Genomic DNA, 22251 nt, shown 5'->3' on the forward strand with positions numbered 1-22251 from the left:
CTATCTATCTATCTATCTATCTATCTATCTATCTATCTATCTATCTACCTATCATCTATGTATCTATGTATCTATCTATGTATCTATCTATGTATCTATGTATCTATGTATCTATCTATCTATCTATCTATCTATCTATCTATCTATCTATCTATCTATCTATCTATCTATCACGTAAGCAAAGACTGCACAATGCTGAAGAAGACTCAGAGAAATGACTTTTGAATAACTTCTCTAAAGAAACTAAGTGGTGACATGACCAATAGAGTTATGCCTCTGGGCTCTGAATTTAGAGGGTGCTAACAGAATTTGCAACCATATAGCTTAGCACCTAGGTATCAAGAACAGTTAATTAAAATGAGATCCTACTGTATTGTGGCCTGGGGTGAACACCCTTCCTCACTCTCCCCTGCTCAATTCCTCCAAACCTGCTTTGCATTGCTGCACCTGGGCATAGTTTTGTGGCCTTTGTCCCATATAAAGAAATTCCTAGTTAACCCTCTGATGGTTCAGTAGGAGGCCTTCTTTTGTCTGGCCTGAATCTGTGACTCAACACAGCTCTTTGTTGTGGACATTTTTCATTTTTACCATAAGCCCAATCTTTGAGCATGACCAGTGTAGTCATTTCTAAGACCTTGTATACAAAATTATTACTGTTGCTGTACAACTTCCAATTAAATTATCTAGAAAACATCTCACACAATGGCTGAAGTACTCTTACCTTTGATGCCTTAACCAGATTTTTTTTTTTTGCTTTCTTTTGTGTAATGGACCCTTTGACAATCTAGAAAAAGCTATATGCCCTAATCAGAAGGATGTTTTAAAATGCATAAAATAAAATACATAGGACTACAAAGGAAACCAATTATATTAAAATATATGTGAGATTATAAACAATTATTAAAATGTTGGGGAAAAGGTAGTTCGTGGACCCTAGGTTAAGAACTCTTGCCCCATGGGCTACTGACTTACTCTCTAGGATGGATTTATTGCCATGATTATTAGTTTGGAGCATTATGGTTACTGGGGGCAGCTAGGTTAGCACACTGGGCTGGCAATCAGGAAGACTCATCTTTGTGAGTTCAAATCCAGCCTCAGACAATTACTAGCTGTGTGACCCTGGGCAAGTCACTTAACCATGTTTGCTTCAGTTTCCTCATTTGTAAAAGGAGCTGGAGAAGGAAATGGAAAACCATTCTAGTATCTCTGCTAAGAAAACCACAGTTGGGTTCACCAGTTGTCCAGCAGTAAACATCAACATTGTGGTTACTGATAGGTAAACAAGAGTTAAATGGATACCATTTAGGTCAGGCTTTAACTCTGACTTTGTTATCAATATGCCTATCTACAAGTGTTCTTAGTAACATGCATGCTTACCTATCTCTCCAGTGCCTATCTTGTAGATTGCTGAGAATACTTGTGAAAACAATATTAAATTGTTCACATAGGAAAGTACTTCTCTGGATAACGAGGTTTTTTCTAGTACTTATCTTTTCTCTGATCCTTTCCCTTTTTTTCACATTCCAGGTTCAAGAACCCATCCATAAGAAACCCATCCATAAATAGCCTTCCTTTGTTTGTATGGGAACTACTGGATTTCCTAATTGAAACATGGAAACAAACAAAATTTTAAGAAACTTCACAGTCCTCTGAACTAGACCTTTATTTAAAGTGTCCTTTAAATAGGACGTCAGAATGAATATAAAATGAACAGATAATTTGCTATCTTGTGGGTTGTCTAAAATATCATGGAAAGACTAGGTAACATTCAGCTGATATTTCTAGGAAAAAAACCCAAGAAAGGTTAAATTAAGGATGAATATTAAAGAGGTTAATTTTGGCACAAAAATTTGATATAATATTTTATAGCACATAGGAGACAAAATTAGGATGTATTCTCAAAGTACACTTAAAAGGGGAAACAATTTCTTTACAGAGCTCAGAGAAACTCATCTGACAAGACTGATCTTGTCCTTTGAGTTGCCTGCAAATAGCAGGGTGGTGGTCAGAATCACAACATGGGAAGATTTAAAAATAGAAAATGATAGTGTATATAAGAATATCTAATTAATTAATTTTCCCTGATCTACTATGCTCTTAGAATGAAACAAAATTGTAGTTAAAATAATACATAAATATGTATATATACACACATAATATGTACATATATTTAAAAATAACTCAAAGACAATTTATTGTGGAGTATTTTATAACTAAGTACTAAGTACTAAACAAAGTAAGGAGAGGTAGTAAGGAGCATTGAATAGTGAACTGGCCTCTCATTCAGAAAAGGACAAGTCCCTCCTGTGATACAGACCAGCTACACGACACTGAGAAAGGCACTAAACTGTTCATTGTCCCAGGCATCTCTCTAACACTATAATTTGCAGAACAGTTGTTGATCTGCATTGGCAGAAGGAGTTTCCTCACAGGGAGTCCTATATATCACTGAAATCACAGGTTTAGACAAAAAAAAAGTAATGTAATAGTAACATCCCTTTCAATTCAAATAATCATTTCATGGCACACTTCAAATTTGAATTTTTGGAGGGTGGAAAATAAAAGTTTCCCCTCCACTTCAATTTCCTCTTATTTGCTAGTGTAGGAAGTATAGCAGGAAAGTGGTTAAGATACATAATTAAGAAGGCAAAATAAGTGGCCTTGTAAATAGATTAACGCTCAGAATTCTCAATCTAATGATCAAATCCCATATGGCTTATAGCTTTACATTGTGAATATTCTTTACTGCTATTTGTTAAGTTTACTACAAGATGAAGCCAATTCTTTGCATAAATAGTTCTGTTAAAAGTCAGAGGTCAAAACAGTATAATGAATTAACTGGCATCCTGCCCATGGGCACATTGTTCACAACTGACCTTTCCTTCAAATGAAGTCTTCCAAGTTTCGTATACCAAATACTGCCTGGCAATGAAAAAAGCAGTATGTCTTAAATTTCATTATAATTAGTAAATTGCATACATTTGGTATTTCTACATTCTTTCAATATTTTCACTTAAAATTCTAGGCTAACAGTAGAATCCTACTTGAGCTAATAAGTGGTTATCTTACAAAAAAAAACTACAAAAAAGCTCAATAATGAAAAAATGGCTACTGTGTAAGAAAAAGAATAATTGTAGAGTTGCCCCAAGAATTCACAAGGAACAAAATCCAAGAAAAGAGCTAATAATAAAATCCATACCCTCAGATATCTATACACAAATGTACAAAGTGTGGATGACAAGCAAGGTGAACTACAGGTGCAAAAGCCAGGAGGCAAATTCAACCTCAGATATGTTATTACTGAGACTTGGGGGTGGGGCTAACTTATGACTGAAACATGGCTCCGGACGGGTATATCATATTTTAAATGAACAGAAATGGAGTGCAGAATTGCAATGTATAGTCAAAAGAAATACTCATGAAGAAATCTAGAAACCAAAGTGGGTAAATAAGGTGAAAAGCACTTCATTGAGGACTAATAGAGGGAAGATACAAGCAACCTGGTTGTTGAAAACACAGACCACCTTTATAGAAGGAGGATGAGGAATTTGGAAACATCATGAGGAACCTAGCACATAGGCATAACAAGGTAATGAGGGATTAACTTTCTAGCCATCTATTATTTTACTCTATAAAAAGCTAATAAATTATTGGTTTGCCTTAATGATAATTTCTTTCTTCTTATGCTTCTCTGAATGAATCATATTTGTCACCATGGTGAAATAAAATACTATTATATTCACATGCCACAATTTGTTCAACCATTCTCCCAATCAAGAGTCACCCATTTTGTTTTACATCTTTTTTTTGGCGGGGGGAGCTGTACTACAAAAAGTGCTGCTAAGGAGATGTTGGTGTACTTGGGATTATTCTATCTTTGACCTCCCTAGTGATCCCACTACTGGGCATGTAGTGACCTTGGGAAATCAAAGTTTTTAGTATAAACAGCTTAGCGACTTGTGACAAACAAATATTATGATTTTCTTCCTACAGCCCCTCCAAGACTATTTCCATCATGTCATCCTTGCCAATGTACTAGATGAAACCTAAGAATTGTTTTAATTTGCATTATAATTTGTATTTCAAAAATCATAAAGAGAAGGGTAAAGAAAAATCAGGTAATAAAGGATGAAAACAAAAGTTTGACATGGTCTTGTATCAGGAGTACTAAGACTGATAATGAGTTGAATTGAGACTGTCAGTGAATGCTTAGGACAATAACAAAAAAGCCTTTGAAAAAAGATAAATTGGGAGAAAGAGGAGGGTTAAAGAAATGAAACTGCTGTTTAAAGTAGATGGGACAATGGTAATAGATTATTGTGTGAGGGAGAAGTATTCACCTCTTCTTTTATTTCTATTTTCTCTGTCAAGGAGAAAGATCATTGGATTGAGAAGAAAAGAACAAAAATGGTTAATAGGAGTAGAAACTCAGGGCAGTGAAATAAGAGAACACATCACGAGTCCTAGATAAACTGCTGTACAGAAAAAAGAAAATAAGTAGATGTGATTGTAAAATCACTTTCAATGACCTTTAAAGGATCAGAGCAAAGAGAAGAGGTGCTGAAAGACAGGAGAAGGTCAAATGTTCTAATTTTCAAAACAGGGAAGGGATTAGTATCTGAAACTATATGTAGATCAGATGACTTCTAATTATAATGAAATTCTAGAACTATTGCTATTAAAAGAATGTTTGTGGACATCTAGAAAGGGAAGCAATTATTGTAAGAGTTGGCCTAGCTTTATCAAAAGTAACTAATGCAGCGGACCATGTCAACATGATAAAAAAAAAGATGACATTACTTAATTTATGGATTTAATGTTATGTCGGCCAAACTCTAAAGGTTCATTTTGTAGAGCAGGATAAAATAATAATAGAATTCATTTTGAGAAACAAAACACCTAGAATCTCAAGGGAAATTACAGTAAAACCAAAGGAATGAAAGAAGAATGGCATTATTAGATCTCAAAGTATATCATAAAACAATAGTCATCAACACTATTTGATATTATTCAGAAAATTTTCAAGGAGATCAGTGGAATAGGCCAGACAAGCAAGACCCAGAGTCAACTGACTACAGTGGTCTTGAGATTCAGTGGCTCACTATTTCCTCTAAGACCAAATAGGAAACCCTTTGTCTTCCATTATAGTACTACATGATTCCCCAACCGATAAATAGCCAAAAGATATGAACAGGCCATTTTCAGTTGAAGAAATTAAAACTGTATATAGTCATATAAAAATGCTCTAAATAGCTATCAATTAGAAAAATGCAAATTAAAACAACTCTGAGGTACCACCTCACACCTTGGCTAATATGACAGAAAAGGAAAATGATAAATGATAAATCTTCTCTAATGTGGGAAAAAATTGGAACACTGATGCATTGTTGGTGGAGCTGTGAACTGATCCAACCATTGTTTTTATTTTTGTCTGAAAGTGTATGCCTCTAGGGGCGGCCAGGTGGCTCAGCGAGTAAGAGCACCGGCTCCAGTGTCGGGATGACCTGGATCAAATCTGGGCTCAGATACTAAGCACCACACCCAGAAATAACTGGCAGTGTAACCTTGAGCAACTTACTTAACCCCAATTGCTTAGGGGCAGCCAGGTAGCACAGCGAGTAAGAGCACCGGCTCCAGTGTCGGGATGACCTGGAGATCAAATCCCAGGCTCAGATACTCAGCACCACACCCAGAAATAACTGGCCATGTAACCTTGAGCAAGTTGCTTAACCCTGATTGCTTAAAAAAAAAAAAAGAAAGTGTATGCCTCATTCTGTTCTTTCTTTTTTAAAAACTAATTTACTTTTAGTTTACAACATTCAGTTTCACAAGTTTTTGAGTTCCAAATTTTCTTCCCTTCCCTCTTCTTCCCCTCCCCACCATGGTGGCATGTAATCCAATATAGGTTCTACATATACCTTCACATTAAACATTAGTCAAGTTGTAAAGAAGAATTATAACCAATGGAATGAACAACTAGAAAGAAGAAACAAAACAAGACGAAAGAGAGAGCAAGTAGTTTGCTTCAATTTGCATTCAGATTCCATAATTCTTTCTCTGGATGTGGATAGCCTTTTCTATCATGAGGCTTTTGGAGTTGTCTTATTACCTTATGTTGCTGAGAAGAGCCCAGTCTGTCAAAATTAGTCAGCACAGATACAATGCATCTGTAATTGTGTACAATGTTTGATCCAACCATTCTTGAGAGCAATTTGGAACTATGTCCAAAGGGCAGCCAAACTGTACATACCCTTTGATCTAGAAATACCACTACTAGGTCCGTATTCCAAAGAGATAATTTAAAAAGGGAGGGGGATCCACATGCACAAAAATATTTGTAGCAATTCTTTTTGTGATGGCAAGGAATTGGAAATTGAAGAGATTCATCATTTGGGGAATGGCTGAAGAAGTTGTGGTGTATGAATGTGATGGAATACTATTGCACTATAAGAAATGATGAGCAGGCAGATTTTGGAAAAACCTGGAAAGACTTACATGAACTGATGTTGAGTGAAGTACAGTACAATAGTCTTAGACAATTCTGAAGGACTCATGATGGAAAATGCTATCCATATCCAGATGAAGGACTGTGGAGTCTGAACACAGATCAAAGCACACTATTTTCACTTTTTACAAATTCTCTTGCTCTGATCCTTCTTTCACAACATGACTGATGTGGAAATGTGTTTAACACGATTCTATATGTATAACCTATATTGGATTGCTTGCTCTCTTGGGGAGAGGAGAGGAGAAAAACTTGGAACTCAAAATTTTGTGAAGATGAGTGTTGAAAATTGTCTTTGCATGCAATTGGAAAAAAGAAAAAGTTCTCCACGATCTGACAAAATGACTCTCATTTCATGTTGCTCCTCATGCAGCTTACATTACATCCAAATTAGGCTACATAATGTTTTCTGAATCTCAAATTTCTACATCTAGCCCCTGGGACTTTGTACAGGTAGAATGCCTAGAACCTTCTCCCACATGACCTCTCCCTACTGGGATCCCTGGTTCCATTCAAATTTCTGCTTCAGTTCCAGCTCCTCAGACTCCTTTTTCATCTAACAGTTGTTAGAGTCCCCTCCTCCTCCTTCTGCTGCAAAATTGCATTTATATTCACTCTGCATATCGTATGTATTTAATTAACTGGGTACATGTTGTAGCTGCATAAAATGTAACCTCCTGGAGGGCAGAGATTGTTTTCTTTTGTTGTCTTTGTATTTCAAGCATCTAGCATATCATCTAGTGTAGCTTCCTTTGGAAGGGATCTTTGCTATGTGGCAGAATGGATAGAATAAAGTCTTGGAGTCAGGAAGAGCTGAGTTAAAATCCAGCTTCAGATACTTACTAGCAGTGTGACCCTGGGCAAGTCACTTAACCCTGTTTGCCTCAGTTTCCTCATCTATAAAATGAGCATTGGAGTCCGCTCTAGTATCTTTGCCAAGAAAACCCCATGGACAGTGTGGTCTATGGGGTCCTGAAGAGTTGTACACAACTAAACAGCCACAACAGAAATCTTGCTGAGGAAAGCCCTTTCACTAATGCAGATGAGCACCAACTTTGCAACTTTGAGTTTTAGAGAATTTCTAGGGGTCTTGAAAGATAAAGACTTTTCTAGGATCACACAGCTAATATCTGTCAGTGGCTCAAAGGTAAGATTTGAACCTCAAACTTCCCAATTCCAAGGCTAACTCTTCCTCTTCTATGCCAAGCAGCCTTTATGTACTTGCAGAATGGAGAATGAATAATAAATGTTTGTTGAATTGAAATGAGAACCAGGGGAGAGCAAAGCAGCTTTATTTAAAAAAAAAAAAGTCTGGATTAAGGGAGAGAGAAAGTTTGTTTTTTAAAGAGTTTCTAAGAACATAGTACAGAGTAATGGCAAGGTTGTGCATTGACCAACTCTGATAGACTTAGATCTTCTCAGTAATTCAAAGATCTAAGACAATTCCCATAGACTCATGATGGAAAATGCTATCCACCTCCAGAAAAAAACCAACAAACAAAAACTATGAAGTCTGTATGCAGATTGAAGTAGACTATTTTCTCTTTTTTTCTTTTTGTTTTTTTCTTTCTTGTGGTTTTTCCCTTTTGTTCCAACTCTTCTTTCACAATATGACTAATGTGGAAATGTGTTTAATATGCTCATACACATATATCCTATATTAGATTTCATGCCATCTTAGAGAGGGAGAAGGTAAAAACCAACAAACAAAAACTATGAAGTCTGTATACAGATTGAAGTAGACTATTTTCTCTTTTTTTCTTTTTCTTTCTTGTGGTTTTTCCCTTTTGTTCCAACTCTTCTTTCACAATATGACTAATGTGGAAATGTGTTTAATATGCTCATACACATATATCCTATATTAGATTTCATGCCATCTTAGAGAGGGAGAAGGTAAACAAGGGAACGAGAAAAAAATTTGGAACTCAAAAATTTAATAAAAGTGAATGTTGAAAACTATCTTTATATTGTAATTGGAAAAAATAAAATACTATCTTTTTTTTGCTTTTTGGAGGGGGGAAGGCACGGCAATTGGGGTTAAGTGACTTGCCCAAGGTCACATGGCTGTGTCTGAGGCTGGATTTGAACTCAGGTCTTCCTGACTCCAGGGCCGGTGCTCTATTCACTGCACCACCTAGCCACTCCAATAAAATACTATTAAGTGAGAAAAAAATAAATTAACCAGAGACATTAAAAAAAAAAGTTTCTGAGTTTGCCACCCTTCCAGTCATTCGTTTAGTTGGTTTCCTTAGAAGGACAGCAATGACTTGAATGATAGAAGAAAGAACAAAAAAATGAGGCAATTAGGTGGTGGGGTGTACAGAGGGATGGACTTCATTCAGTCAGTCAGTCATTAAATAATAAGCACCTGCTATGTGCCAGCACTGACCTAGGCACTGGGATGCAAAGAAAGGCAAAAGATAGTTCCTGCTCTAAAGGACCTCATAGTCGAATGGGGAAGATAACATGCAGAGAGCTACGCACAAGCAAGAGATATCGGTAGATGGATCACTAGGGGACTATGGAAGGTTTCTTGTAGGAAGTGGGATTTTAGCTGGGACTTGAAGGAATCCAGGGAAACCAGGAGGTAGAGAAGATGAAGGAGAATGTTCCAGGCATGTGGGAAAACCAACAAAAATGCCCTGAATTGAGAGAGAGAATGCCTTGTTCAAGGGACAGTTGGGAAGCAAGTATCACTGGACTGTGGAGTACATGGGAGTGAGTAAGGCAGGGGCGGAGGCAGAGATACTGGCAGAAGGCTTCTGGGAGATATGAAGTGAGGAGGAGGGAAGAAGAGGGAGATCTCAGCAAATTGACTCACTTTTTACCTCAGTAAAATATAGGAAGTAAAGTTCTCGACTGAGATTGTGAGGAGAATGGAGAGCTATGGAGGGCGTGAGTAGAGACCCTTACAGTTAAGATAGACCTGAGTTCAAATCCTGCCTCAGACACTTACAAGCTATGTAATGACTCTGGGCAAGTCACATAAGTTCTTCTCACCTTCTTTTCTTCATTAATGGGGACAATAATAATTTCTTCAAATGGGGATAATAATAGTACTTACCTCCCAGTGTTGTTGTGAGGTCACAAAATGAACTATGTACAGTACTTTGCAAACCATAAAGTGCTATAAAAGTGCTTGTTATTATCATCATTATTACTATCCCAATGAGGTTTTCATTTAACCAGACCAAGGACCTTCCCACTTAAAAAAGCAAAATAAAATGCTGTTTCCAGTGAGGCCTTCACTCTTTCCTGTCTTTTGCTGGTACCATTATCCCTTCCACATCATGACTTCCCCCTTTGCGGTTTCAGTATATTGTGGGTTGTCATAAGAAATTAAATGGCAATTTTGAGGGAATTTTGTGGAAGCCGCAGACAAAATGTGAAGGCCAGCAGAAGACTTAGGAAAAGTTTAGCAACTCAGAAATGCATAAAATACACATATGGTACAATAAATAATCAACCCATACAAGAAAAAGAAACAAAATTCAGACCTTCTCTGGTATGAAGGGAGGAACAAAAATTTTTCGACAGATTTTCTAGATCACAGGGGCGCTACTCTCCTAACACCCTTGATGTGGAAGGAATAACTGTATTCCCCCCCTGCACACTGTGTAGTGTAAGCTGATTGGGTGAGGCAAGGTAGGAGAGGATTCATGCAGTTTTCTAATACGGGTGAGTCACTGCTCTCCAGCTCCCCATTGATTCCCTCCCTGGACCATCCCAAATCACATTCTGTTAAGCAAAGGATGAGATTCAATGAAGGAAAAATGATGGTCTTGTTGGATTAACTATAAGGCTATAAATAATAAGTCTGACATGGTCTGTCCTCTATTTTCTAGCTCTTCACTACTTTACTCTGGGCTTAAGGTGGGGAGGGCAATAAGCCCAAGGAGACCAGTAAATAGCCTTACTATGATTGAGTAAAGGATAGAAGGATCGTGATGGATCTATGATTTCATTGGTTTGGTGAAAATTCTGGGTGAAGAGGGTCTCTTTACCAACGATGGGAAGCGTCTTTTCTGAAGCTCACAGTCTTAAGAGAGTTGCCTAGAGCACTGGGAATGTAATTGACTTGCTCAGGCTCTCAGAGTCAACATGTGCTGTAGGAAGCTGGGGGAAGAGGAGGCCTCAAACCCCAATTTTTCTGGACTCCAAGGCTGACTTTCAATGTAGCAGGCCATACCTTCTCTTTACTATGACTTTTGACACTGATAATTGGCTTACCTGACATTTCTGGTACACATGCATAATCTGTGCTTTGTGTTCCTTCTGCCCTCCCCAGAGGTACTGGGGAACAGCCTAGGGGAGTCACCATGAAATTGGGGGAAATAAAACTTACTTATGCAGAAATAGGTATTAATTCATTAGCAAATGATTTAAAAGGGCAAAAATGCAGAAGCATCGGCTATAGATTGAGAATCTCGAAATAGCTGTGGGTTTGGAAAAATAATAACTACAGAGAATAATTCAATTCAGCATCTGAGGAGCTACTTTTTACTGGCACTGGGTTAGGGTCTAGTGTCAGGGAGATAAGTGTAAATCCCCCAGTCTCTGCCTAAAAGATGATCACAATCTTAAACATGTATATATATGTATATATATATATAACAATTTTGGGAGCCTGCCCAAAAAATGGGGTCTTACGTGCCAAAAGAGTGGCACTCCAGGTTTCTGTTGGTTTGGCTTGAATAAGTGATGTCTGGGGGTAATTTTTCATTGCAAGCATTTCACCAGGAAAGCAGTCTGAAAAAGTGAAAACTTATTCCTGCAAACTTGAGCCCCCTAGGATGTCTGACAAAAGACTAAATTTATTTCATGGGCCTTTCTAAAAAATAATCTTTATGATTTATTTTGTTAACCCTCTCCCTGCCCCCCACCCAAGATTTTCCCTGAGTAGCAGAATTTGGCTCTTGTCTCTCTAGGAATTTTCAGTAAATTCCACTTGAAAGTACTAGGGCTAATAAGACATTAGCTATAGAACAGATTTTATTTAACCTGATAAAAAGAAATAAGGAAGGAAAGGAAGGAAAGGGAGGAAAGAAGGAAGGAAGGAAGACAAAAGAAAGGAAGGAAGAAGGAAAGGAAGAAAAAAGAGAAATATAAAAGATAAAAAGGAAGGAAGAAAGGAAGGGAGGGAGGGAGGAAGAAAGAGACAGAAAGAAAGGAAGAAAGAAAGGAAGAAAAAGAAAGAAAGAAAGAAAGAAAGAGAAAGAAAGAAAGAAGGAAAGGAAGGAAGAAAGGAATACTAGGTTCATACCTAAGCCCTCAATTCAGGAAAGCTCTCATTCCTTTTCCTGAGGACATCAAGCAACCCTTCACTGTAAGTTAGCCTGTCAGACACACTTCGTGTCTGGACCTGCACCAACCACAGGATTCATAGTGCCAATGACTGAGTAGGTATGAGTTCTCCTCAGTGTACGTGATTTCTTCCCATGCAGATTTCTATCTTTGAGACCGAACAGGTGATGTGGCCTCTAGACTTCTCTCCAGTTCTAAATGACCTTGAACATCTTCATATTCTTTAGCATCTTCTCTCCTAATGGCTTCGAATTCCTTTTCTTTCCCTCCCTCCATCCCCTTCTCTCTTAGTCAAGTTTCCTTTCTACCTTTTTAGCTTTACCTAATGAGATAACTCCTATCTATGCACATGTGGTTTCTAACAGAGGCAGTATGGATGTACAGGCCTCAACCCAGGTCCAAGTACAGCCCTGTGCCTCTGTGGTTGTGTCCCTTGTTTTTATTTTTTTTTTTGGAGGAGGGAGGGCAAGGCAATCGGGGTTAAGTGACTTGCCCAAGGTCACACAGCTAGATTTTGTGTTAAGTGTCTGAGGCTGGATTTGAACTCAGGTCCTCCTGACTCCAGGGCAGGTGCGCTATTCACTGCGCCACCTAGCCTCCTCTTGTATGTGTCCCTTGCTGAAGAAAGTAGTGACGCAGTGCTGGATCTACAATTCAAATTCCTGCTCTGTTAAAATACTACCACTGTGACCTTGGGCATGTGATTTAATCTATCTGTGCCTCAGTTTCTTCACGTATGACATGAGGCATTTGGACAAGATAACCTAGCTATGAGGCAGTTAAGTGGTGCAGTGCTGGGCCTGGAGTCAGGAAGACGCATCTTCCTGGTTCAAATCTGACCTCAGACACTTTAGCAGCTGTGTGACCCTGGGCAAGTCACTTAAGCCTGTTTGCCTCAGTTTCCTCATCTGTAAAATGAGCTAAAGTAGGAAATGGCAAACCATTTCAGTCTCTTTGCCAAGAAAACCCCAAATGGGGTCACAAAGAGTCAGACAAGGCTGAAAAATGGCTGAACAACAAGAACAAAAAGGAGGAATTGGACTAAATAACCCAGAGGGTCCCTTCATATTCTTACACTAGTACATTTCATAGGATCATAAATTTAGAGATTAGGCAAACAGGCTTCAGTGAAATGTACTAATGTAAGAATGCTCATTGTATTTCTTGGAAATTTGTCCTTATTTTATCAAAGGAGGAAGAACTTTTCATTTGACAAGAGAAGCCATGTGGTAGGAGGAACTTTGGACTCTAGAAGCTTTGGGTTCAAGTCTGGTACCAGCTTTGCTTCTTGCTAGCCTGGCAAACATGGGGGAAATCACTTTGCTTCTCTGAGACTGCTGTCTCTTCTGTAAAATGGAGATGAATACACGTTCACCCTTGTCCTGCCAGGGCTACCATGCAGAAAGCATTCTCTAAGTGGGAGACTTTCTAGCTCAGTAGGAGCTGTAACCCCACCTCCCACCACTTGCCAAGCCTCCCAGGGCTTTGCTGATCTCTGCAATCATCACTTCGTTCACCTCAGTAAAACACCTACACAGCTCTGTACTCCTGAGATTTAACCCCTCTGGGTGTCCCTGTGCTGAGTGCCAGGGTGTTTTCACCTTGGAGAGAGAAGATTCCCCAAGGATTCAGAGATCCAACCCAGATAAAAGCCTTACACTGACTTCATTTCAAAAGGACCCCTGATTCAGAGGCTTGGGAAATTGCCTCCTTGCTTATGTTAATCTGTAAATCCCCAGGACCTGCTGCTTCTAGTCAGCTTGTAAAAACCCTGAGTGTTTGAGCTTCTTTGGGGGCCTCCTGGTCAATACACTTCTTGCAGAAAAAGAGTGAAAGTCCTGGAAAGGTTTGAAAATAAAAAATGGGGGTGGGGAGGAGATAAGCATTTTCTGCTTAAAATAGCTCCTCTTGAGGGAGATCAAAGAAGATTTTGAGTTTGTTTTCACCTTCAACTAGGAGGAGTACAAAACATGAGAATTTCAGAGCTGGAAAAGACCTAAGACAGGATTTCCCCAAAACCCCAGACCCCAAGGAACCTCTTTTTTGCCTCTCCTCTTTTGTCTATATGATGACTAACACCTATTTACCTCTGAGGTGTGTGTGTTAGGACAGATGAGTCACCTAGGTAAGAGTGTTCCTATAACAGAGAGATGGGCACACACACACATACACACCCCTGCGGAAGCAGAGAGAACCCTGACTATAAATTTAAATAGACTTGGTGGCCTGGAGTCGGCTCCAGACTAGGGAAGGGCATGCTGCCAGTCTTTAGATCACCCTCTTAAGTCACTGATGGTCATCTTTGGGGGTGACTATATCTGTGCTATAAGCATAACATAATGATCATGGGGTAGTGAGGACTTCCAGCCAGACTGGGAAATGGTTCAGGATTTTTTATGAGATTTTTTTTATCTAAAAACTTTAGGGTACTTTCCATATGAGATCACTTCCAATATACTCTCTCTGTCTCTGTGTTTCTGTATCTCTCTCTCTGTCTCTGTCTCAGGCAGAGACAGAGACAGAGACAATTAGAGCTAGACAAGAGACAGAGAGAGACTTAGTAATTTGCATGCCTCCTCCACTTCGCATTTTGTCTATGAGCTCTCTTTAGGGCAGGGACTATTTTCCCTTTCACTTTATCCCCAGTGATTATTACAATACCTGGCACAAATGCTCGTTGACTTATTTACTTTATAATAAGCCTGACTTTTACATAGAGCTTTCAGTTCAGACGGAAGCACGGATGAGTGGGACAGTTTTGAAACTATGGTTTCTAGAACATGATATAGGTTCTCTTATTCCAATAAACCCCTGAGCTTGACAATGCAAGTATTATACCCCCATTTTACAGATGGGTAAACCTGCTCATGGTCATATGCCAAGGCCCTTTGCACCACACAATCCTGCCTCTCCAATTTTGAAATAGTTTTCAGTGCTTCTTAAACTTTAGGTCATGACCCTGTATGGGGGGCATGAAAAAATTGGCAACAGTAAAAGGTTTCTGAATGGCAACTACCAAAAATTAATTCAAAATCAAACATGTAATGAATCCAAGGTGCTTCTGGCAGCACTTGGCCATATGGCATTGGCATAACTTCACTGCAGCCTTGGTTCTAAACACAGAGCACGTGCACTTTGCACTGCAATACCCTCAGGCCTCGTCACACCAACTAAGGCTACTAAAACAGGAAAAGGGGTTGGGAGTAGAAAAAGTTTAAGAGGCCCTGGTTTAGATGCAGGTTTACAGATAAAAGGGTCCTCATGTTGAACTGTTTTTCTTCTCATTCTTATTCACAAACAACTATTTTACCCATCATCATGGACATGGATTTTAATGATTTCTATTCCCCAACTGATAGTGCTGCCCCCAACTCAAAAGGTACCTTGTATTGACTATATATTTTGTATTTACTTACATGCATACATGCTGTTTAGTGGTAGCCTTGTGGTGCAATGTGACTAGCTGTGTGACCCTGAGCTTGTCCCTTAACCTCTGTTTGTCTTAATCCACTGGAGAAGGAAATGGCAAGCTACTCTAGTGTCTTTGCCAAGAAAACTCCTTAGACAGTATTGGTGTGCTATAGTCCATGAGATCATGAAGAGTCAGACATGACTAAACAACACTGCAAGGTGGTGCAGTCAATAGAGTATTGGACCTGGAGTCAGGAAGACCAGATCGAATCACCTGCTGATCTGGGTGATCCTGTGCAAATAATTTAACCTCTGCCTCAGTTTCCTCATCCATAAAACTGGTCATTGGTAATAGCATTTACCTCTCAGGGTTGTTTTGTGAATCAGATGATTCAAAGCACTTGGCAATTTTTTTTAAGCAATTGGGGTTAAGTAACTTGCTCAAGGTTACAGTTATTTCTGGGTGTGATGCTAAGTATCAGAGCTCAGATTTGATCCCAGGTCATCCTGACACTGGGACCGGTACTCTTACTCACTGAGCCACCTGGCCGCCCCTAAGCAATTGGGGTTAAGTAACTTGCTCAAGGTTACACAGCCAGGTGTTTCTGGGTGGGTGCTAAGTGTCTGAGCCCAGATTCAATCCCCAGGTCATCCTGACACTGGGGCCGGTACTCTTACTCGCTGTGCTACCTGGCCTCCCCAGCACTTGGCAATTCTTAAAGTTCTGTACAGATGCAAACTATTATTAAGCTTTCAGGGCAGGAGGAAGTTCACCTCTGTCTGTTTTCTCAGTATCTAGTGCAGCCCCGGGCACATAGTAGGTGTTCAATTATTACTTTATGATTGATTTTTTAAAAATTCAAGTCCTCAGGGTAATTAACAATATAAGGACAAATGACCCATAAAGGCAACACAGAATGTCCTTAGCTTTTTGAGATCTCAGGCAGTAAAACTCAACTCACCTGTCAGGTGAATACTCTATCAAGTCTTGGATTCAGTCTTATTCAAAAGAATTGTCACACTCTTTCATCAAGGGGATGAATGGTATTGAGCCTTATTATTCTCTGGGTACCAGAAAATACTCGTTCTTCCACCTTGGGACATGTGAGGAGTCTCCTTTATATTTTGTACCAGGTTATCATTTTTTTGGTGCTCATTTTTCCTAAAGCAAAAAAGTTTTGGCTAGGAGGTTGAGGAAATCATGCTGATTTCTTCATTTGTTTCTTCATTCATTTCACAAAATTTTAATGAGCACTCACCATGTGCATGATGCTATCTTAGGTGCTATAGGGGATATAATTAACTGGAAGGGATTTCAAACCTTATAATCCAACACCTTCATTTTCTCAGATGAGGAAACTAAGGTCCAGGAAGATTAAGTGATTTGCCCAGGACCCAGCTCTCAGTAACAGTGAGTGAATTTGAACCCAGGTTCTCTGCCTCTTGAGTCACTGGTTTTTTTTCCCCACTGTATACCACACTGTCTCCTTTAGGGCACCATTTTGACCCTCTACCACCAGTTGCTTAGAATAGGGCTAAGAAGATGACATATACAGAGAGAAAAAAAAATATATACATATATATATGCATGTGTGTATGTGTGTGTATGACAGCATATATAATATGTGTCATAATTATAGCATGGAAAAAAGAATTTCTACTTGGGATGGTCGAGATAGATTTCATAAAGGAAGTTACTTTTGTGTTTGGGTCTTGAAGGAAAGATAGAATATGAATGACCTTGTATTTGGGTCTTCAAGGAAGGATAGAATATGAATGACCAGAAATGGGAGGGGAGGCTTTTGTAGTAGGAGCAGAAACTTAGGCAAAGCTGTGAGTGAATATTGGGATAATGTTTGGTTGGAGCAGAATGTTAATTATAAGGAAAGAGTTAGGGGCGGCTAGGTGGTGCAGTGAGTAAAGCACAGGCCTTGGAGTCAGGAGGACCCAAGTTCAGTTCCAGCCTTAGACACTTAACACCCACTCAAAAAAACTAGCCGTGTAAGCTTGGGCAAGTTTCTTAACCCCAATTGCCCTCCAAAACCAAAAAATAAATAAATAAATAAATAAATATATGGAAAGAGTGGGAGGTAAGCTAGGAATACAGGTAGGGAATAGTTATAGAATGGCTTATGAGATGATTAAAAAGCCTGAGACATAGTTTCTGCATAATTCATCATTTTATTGATAAGGCTGGCAGGTTATTTATAAAAGGATGGTCATTTGGTCATCTCTCTTCGACCAAAGACCCCTAATGGCGATGAGGGCAGTTTTATGCCTTTTGAAGAGGTATTCCTGAGGGGTGGCAATCAATTTGGACTGGTTAACAAAAAGACAGGTGTGGGCTACACTAAAATGAAGGTCTTGGGGTATGTGACTTAGGGTCATTCAAATCTTGGTCAAGGAGAAATCAATTTCCAAATCACCTGTTTTGGTAATAGGGAGAATCAACCTTTCCCCAGACCTGTCTGAGCAAACACTATGAACAGGAATCCGCCCATTAGCTCATTCTTAGAATTTCTTTTACTGTCTGATTAGATCTCAGCCTGTGTAAATCTCTAAGAGAGATTTCCCACACAGGTTGGTTTTTGGATGAGGAAGTAAGAAAAGGGGAAAAACTTGGCTATAATATAATGATTAAGTATTAAATATGAGAGAAATATTCATTTCTCACATTTCATTGCCAGGTTAAGGAGTTTAGACTTTATTCAGGAGGCTATGTGAAGCTGATAATGACTTTTGAGCAGTGGAATAATATAGTCAAAGCAGTTTTAGGAATATGAATATGAATACTCTATGTTGGGATGATTGGTTGAGGGTAGAGCCTCAAGTAAGGAGACCATCCTTCCAAAATGAGCAAGGTTGAGAGGAGACTATTGTAATATTGCAATATAATCATGAAGCATTAAGCCTAAGCAAGGGTAGTAGTACTAGGAATGGAAAGGAGGGGGCAAATACAAAAAATGTAAAGAGGAAAAATGATCAGGATTGGCAATTGATTGCATAGAGACCTAAAAGATAGGGAGAAGTAAAATCCAATTCCAAGTTTGGGACTTAGGGGTATAGGATGATGGTAGGGAAATAAGTGAGAAAGAGCTTAGATGTAGGTGGATCATATTTTGAGCAGGAAGGGATTTAGAGATCTTTTAATCCAACCCCCTCATATTACAAATGAAGAAACCCACAAAGGTAAAGTGTCCAAGACCATTTAAGAAAAAGTAGCAGAGTCAGGATTTGGACCCTGGTTTTCTGGATTCAAAGTCAATGTTTTTTCCTCTGTCTACACCATGATGGTTCGGTGTCAAACATGATGAATTTAGTTTCAGTCATGCTGAGTTTGGGTTACTAGGTAGCCATAAAGGGAGAAATGTCCAGTGAACAACTGGAAATGATAAATTGGCACTTAGGAGAGGTCAGGACTGGAGCCCCAAGATGCCTGATCTCACTGAGTGAAACCAGAGTTCTTTCTCCTTATATTTCCCTTCCCTTTTGTGGCTAAACTCCTTGAGAAGGCATTCTACTTTCCTCTCATTTTCTTCTTAACTCTCTGCAGTTCGACTTATGACCTGCCCTCATCATTCTACTGAAACTACTCTTCCCAAAGTTACCAATAATCTCTTCACTGCCAAATCGAATGTTTTTTTTCTTAATCCTTCTTGATCTCTCTGCAGTTTTTGACCACTGTTCTTCATTTTTTATTCCTTGATACTTTCTTCTGGCCAAGTTTTCCTGACACTGCTCTGCTCTCTCTGGGTCCTCCTCCTACCTGGTTTCTTCCAGCCTCCTTTGCTGGATTTTCATTCAAGTTGTTCCTGCCGATGGCAGGTGTCATTCTAGCTCTGTCCTTGGCCCTCTTCTCTACTACAGATTTGCTGTTTCACTTGGTGATCTCAGCAGCTCCCATGGTTTCAATTCGCATCTTCATGCTGATGGTATTTACCAACTCTAGCCTCTCTTTCCTGTCTTCCAGTCTCATATCCTGAATTCCCTATTGGATATCTTGAATTGAATGTTCCACGGACAAAATACACTCAACTCGTTATCTTTCCTCCTAAATCCTCCCCACTTCTGAACTTCTCCATTATCTTCGAGGGCACTATCATCTTCCCAGCTGCCTAGGGTGGCATCCTCAGTTCCTCACTCTCTCATCCCTCCGCCACCCAAATCCAATCTGTTGCCAAGGACTATTGTTTCCACTTTTGTAACATCTCTTATATAGACTCCTGTTTGCCTCTGACATGACTACCACCCTGTTGTAGGCCCTCAAGCCTGAGCTACTGAGATTATTGTTGTTGTTACCCCACCTTTGTTCTCAGAGAAGACTGATGACATCATGAGAGTGATGTCTTGACTTGCTCGTGCTGAACTGAATTTAAATAAGGCAGAAATGCAAGGTCACAAAGTCATCAGCCTCACTCTCTTCTCCAGTCATTCAAGTCTAATGACCTGCTGATGGGTCTCCCTCCCCATCTCTACTCCAGTTTGTCCTCTCCTCCTTTATCAAACTGATCTTATTTATATATAGGTCTGACCATGTCCCCTCCCCTCCTCCCACCCCATTCAATAAACTCCCATGGTTCTCTATTTCTTCCACGATCAAATATAAAATCCTCTGTTTGACATTCAAAGCCCTTCCTAAGCTGATTCCCTTTGACCGTTACAATCTTCTTCCACCTTACTACCCACCATGTTCAGTCACTCCAGCCTCCTGGCGGTTTCTCATAAAAGATCCTCTATCTTCCAACTCTGTGAATCTTTACTGTCTGTCCCCCAGGCCTGGATCTCTCTCCCTCCTCACTTTTAATTCCTAGTTTTTTCTGGCTTCCTTTAAGTCTCTACCATCTCTATTTCTCCTTGTTAAAATCTTTCAAGGCCCAGCTGAAATGCCACTTTCTCCATGAAGCCTTCCCTTATTCTTTTTAAAAATTATTTTATTCTGAACTTAACAAATAAAAAAATGAGCATTGTCTATGAAACTATTGATATTTTTTATATGAAGCTTGCTTTTCTTTTAAGTGGTTAGATGATAAAGTCAGTCATTTTCAATGTTATTTTGTTTGTGATTCTGTCTGATCTTTCTACTCTTCTCAATTTTGTATGGAATTCTTTTCCTTCCACTTTTCTCTCACAATTGCCATGAAAAGAAAAACAAAACTCTTTTAAGAAATATACACTCTCCAACAAAGCACATTCTTACATTAGCCATGTCCAAAAAATGTTTTTTTTTTTCATTTTGCATCTGGAGTCCATCACTTTTCTTTAAGGAAGTAAGTGGCATGCTTCATCATCTGGACTCTGGGATCATAATTAGTCATCATGTTATGAATCAGAGTTCTTAAGTCTTTAAAAGTTGTTTTTCTTTACAATATCATTATTATTGTTTCTGGCTTTGCTTGTTTCACTCTGCATTGGTTCATGTAAGTCTTAGCAAATTCCTCCAGGGGCCATCACCTTTACCAATGTCTTGCCACTGGCTCCCATGACTGGAGGAGAAAGTGAGGCTGATGCTTCTGTACAGCTCTGTCTCATTTAAATCTAACTCACTCACAAGTAAAGACATTACCCTTGTGATGTCATCAGTGCTCTCTGAGAGCCAAGGACAAACAAACACCACCACCACAGCAAAGTTTCACCTTTGAAACGTCTTTCTCAGTCCTTCCCTCTGAAAATCCTCCCCTTCCCTTATTTCCCTTTCTCTGAGATCATCTCGAATTTAGCTTAGCCCGTATATGCCTTTGTTTGTACATAGTTGTTTTCCCCGTTAGACCATGTGTTCTTTGAGAGCAGGGAGGGTTTCTTGCCTTCCTTGGTATCCCCAGTGCTTAACAAACACCTGGCACATAATAGGTGCTTAATAAACCTTGGTTCACTGACTGTCGATTGACTATTAGAATTTCAAACTGGGTGCTCAGGAAGCATTTCAAGCTCAACATATTATATTAGGTTAATTATATTATATATATATAATATTAGCTATATTATATTTGTAACAATTGGAATGAGGGCTTCTAAAGTTCCAGGAGGTTAAAAATGAACAGTTTTGCCTACCCATTTTCATTCCTTCATCTGTGGACAAGTGCTTCCCCAATTGGGTGATTATGTGGTAACCAGAGTCTGGACCAGAGTGGAGAAATGGAAGCATATACACAAGACTTACATATCCAAAGGGGATATATTAAAAGACATTCTTTTTTCCTGGGTAATTAATCATGCTATTAATCATGCCAGCAAATAATTAATACGATAGGTCAGTGGCATTCTCCAATGCCAAAGACACCTAATAAAACCCACTCAACGCTTATGTGCTCTTGGAAGAGTGCGTGTTCCTGAGGGTAGCAATCGACTTTGATTGGTTAACAACTAATAAGAAAAATGACTATTATAATGAGTGGCAGACCTATTGTAATGAGGAACTGCCAGGAGATGGAGGGGGCATGTGGCGGGCGTCTTCAACTTAGGATGATGGGGCAGCAGGTCCGCAGGCTGGGATGATAGGACAGCTTCAAAGATGGTTCTCCTCTTTCCCATTTTTGTATAAGAATAATTTGTACTGGAGATATTTGCACCTTTTTAAAGATTCCACAATGGTTATTGATGAGGAGCAAAGTTTTATCTGCTTCTTCTGCCTATGGACTTATGCTTTGGGTTCTCTGAGTCTTGTCTTTGGGTGAGAAGTATAAGAGGAATGTTTCCTGGTTTACTCAAGCTTAGTTAACAAGGGAGAAATGAAAGGCTTTACCTAGACATCTAGGTGGTATAGTGGATAAAAGACTGCACTTGGAGGTAGGAAAACCCGAGTTCAAATCATGCCTCACACTTACTAACTTTGACTAGCTAGGCAATTCACTTACCCTCACTCAGACTCTGTTTTCCTCTTGTAATATGTGGATGATAATAGCACCTCACAAGGTAGTGATGAGACTCAAACAACATAATATATAAAAATTGTTTTGCAAATCTCAAATCACTCACATGTGTGTGTGCGTTACCAATTATAATTATCATTATATTAACTGCTCATTGAACTTTAT

General features: G+C 39.2%; 1 protein-coding gene and 1 long non-coding RNA gene across 9 annotated transcripts in view; one reads left to right on the forward strand and one right to left on the reverse strand.

Annotated features, from left to right (window-relative positions):
• ITGB6 (integrin subunit beta 6) overlaps positions 1-22251 on the reverse strand; it is a 204845-nt gene that overhangs the window by 111505 nt on the left and 71089 nt on the right. Inside the window, exon 1 of one of the 8 annotated variants that reach the window (XM_069080066.1) lies at positions 2877-2895. The exons of the other annotated variants lie outside the window; for them this stretch is intronic. The gene's annotated coding sequence lies outside the window, so the exon portion shown is untranslated. Of the gene's footprint in view, positions 1-2876; positions 2896-22251 lie in introns of those variants that run through there. 8 annotated transcript variants of the gene reach the window in all.
• The window catches only part of LOC138155041 (uncharacterized), a 46850-nt gene that overhangs the window by 12863 nt on the left and 11736 nt on the right, over positions 1-22251 (forward strand). The window lies entirely within an intron of this gene.

The sequence above is a fragment of the Petaurus breviceps genome, unplaced genomic scaffold (assembly GCF_028583685.1).
Source record: "Petaurus breviceps papuanus isolate PSGF00001 unplaced genomic scaffold, PetGlider_PUasm1.0 91133, whole genome shotgun sequence".
In the NCBI taxonomy this organism is placed as follows: domain Eukaryota; kingdom Metazoa; phylum Chordata; class Mammalia; order Diprotodontia; family Petauridae; genus Petaurus; species Petaurus breviceps.